The sequence below is a fragment of the Chrysochloris asiatica genome, unplaced genomic scaffold (genome assembly GCF_000296735.1).
Source record: "Chrysochloris asiatica unplaced genomic scaffold, ChrAsi1.0 scaffold00053, whole genome shotgun sequence".
In the NCBI taxonomy this organism is placed as follows: Eukaryota; Metazoa; Chordata; class Mammalia; order Afrosoricida; family Chrysochloridae; genus Chrysochloris; species Chrysochloris asiatica.
Genome location: NW_006408571.1, coordinates 4,448,422 through 4,450,449, shown reverse-complemented (window position 1 = coordinate 4,450,449; position 2,028 = coordinate 4,448,422). Strand labels below are relative to the sequence as shown.

The following is a 2,028-nucleotide window of genomic DNA, read 5'->3' as shown; positions in this document are numbered from 1 at the left end:
AAAAATCTGTAGCCTAATATGAATATAACTTTAATATCCTCTTTCAGCTTCTTGCCTTCAAGGCTGCCTGATAAATTTCAAGATGCCACTGTTGGTTGTTATGATGTAACTCAGGATTTAATTTTTGGCCTTTTTGTTTTTAGTCTCTCTCCCACTCCACAAGCCCTGTTTTGCCCTTTACCCTGTTAATAAACAGTTCATGGCAGCCTGTGGCCGTTTTGTGCTGCCGTGGTAGAAGAACCTCCAGTGATGGGGATGGGGGGTGTCCACTCACTCAGGCACCCCATTTAGTCACCAGAATGGAGGTGCACAGACAGCGAGAGGTCCATGAACAGATACCAAAAAGTTAATCAGAACAACAACAGCAACAACAAAACCAGCGTTCTCTTCCTGACTAGTGACCTGACTGGTGTTTTTGGTACTCCTGATAACTGAAGATGTCTTCAGGAACTGCAAAACTTGGGCACCCTGTTCCCAACCTCAACTTAACAGCTACAGCTGTTATGCCAGATGGTCAGTTCAAAGATATAAGCTTGTGTGGACTGCAAAGGAAGATATATTGTGTTCTTTTTTTTATCCTCTTGATTTCACCTTTGTGTGCCCCTCTGAAATCATTGCTTTCAGTGACAGGGCAGAAGAATTTAAGAAACTCAGCTGCCAAGTGATTGGTGCTTCTGTAGATTCTCAGTACTGTCATCTGCTTGGATCAACATACCCAAGAAACAAGGAGGACTGGGACCCATGAATATTCCTTTGGTATCAGACACCCCACACAATTGCTCAGGACTATGGGATCTTAAAGGCAGATGAAGGCATGCCATTTAGAGGACTTTTCATCATTGATGATAAAGGGATCCTTCACAGATCACTGTAAATGACCTCCCTGTTGGCTGCTCTGTGGATGAGACCTTAAGACTAGTTCAGGCCTTCCACTTCACAGACAAACATGGGGAAGTGTGCCCAGCTGTCTGGAAACCTGGCAGTGATACCATCAAGCCTGATGTCCAGAAGAGCAGAGAGTACTTCTCTAAGCAGAAGTGAGCACCGGGGCCACTTGATTGCCAGGTGGGCAGTAAGCAGCCTTGAGAAAAAAACAAATCTCTTTTGTAATTTGTTTATGCTTCTAACACAAAGCCTTAGACTTGGCTGAGATATGTGGTATGATAGGACAGACCTTTCCTACGGGAGTTGAGTGGCCAACCTTTCTTTTTGCAGTGGTGGAGATGACCTTGAGCTGTACTGTGGAACAGGCCAGCTGATGTGTATCTTGTATCAGTAGTGCAGTATGAGCCCATTGATCTTTTGTAGTTTCTATTAAACTTGACCTGAGACCTTAAAAACAAAAACAAAAAACAAAGAATATTGTCCACCTTTGTCTCCGAGGTTCCCACAGACCTCGGAAGTTCCCATGGTAGGTCTGTTTGCTTCTCTGCCTTAGTCTTGCCATTTGTTCTCGCCCAAGTTGTTGGCTCAGGGCCGCTGATCCCGGCAGATTCAAAAGTCCAAGATTTCTTGCTTCCGCTACAAGTTTTACTAGTTATAAACCTTCAAACTTTAAAAAATATTCCTACATATGTGATTCAGAGTTTTGGAGCTCTCCTCTGTATCTGCTTCACCTGGTATTCTGTGTTATTGCTGACGGAGATTTTCACTGCATCTCTAATCTATTCGGCATCAAACCCTGCCTCCTCCTTCCATCTTCTTTTGCTGCATCCTGGGTCCTTCAATACTTTGATCAGAAAAACTCTCTTAATATCACAACTCAAGGCTTAAATTATTTCTTCAGTTTTTTCAACTTGAAAAATGCTGAGTGCATTCTTCCCATTTGTCTTTCGAACCCCAGGTCTTTGTGTATCTCATCATAATGCTTGACTTTTTTTTTTTCTCATGCTGCCTTTTGAGATTTTCTGTTTAGCTCTTTAACTTCTTTATTTATTCCAGTTGCTTTATCTACCTTAACGCACAATAGAATGAAACACTGTGCTATTCTCAAATTTTTTTTTTTTTTTTTTTGCATCTTTAAGAGTA

The 2,028-nt window shown here is 42.0% G+C and overlaps 2 pseudogenes; one reads left to right on the top strand and one right to left on the bottom strand.

Moving 5' to 3' along the window:
• Positions 1-437: 437 nt before the first annotated feature.
• Positions 438-1,041, top strand: LOC102841592 (annotated as a pseudogene).
• Positions 1,042-1,314: 273 nt separating this feature from the next.
• The window catches only part of LOC102835951, a 19,685-nt pseudogene continuing 18,971 nt past the window's right edge, over positions 1,315-2,028 (bottom strand).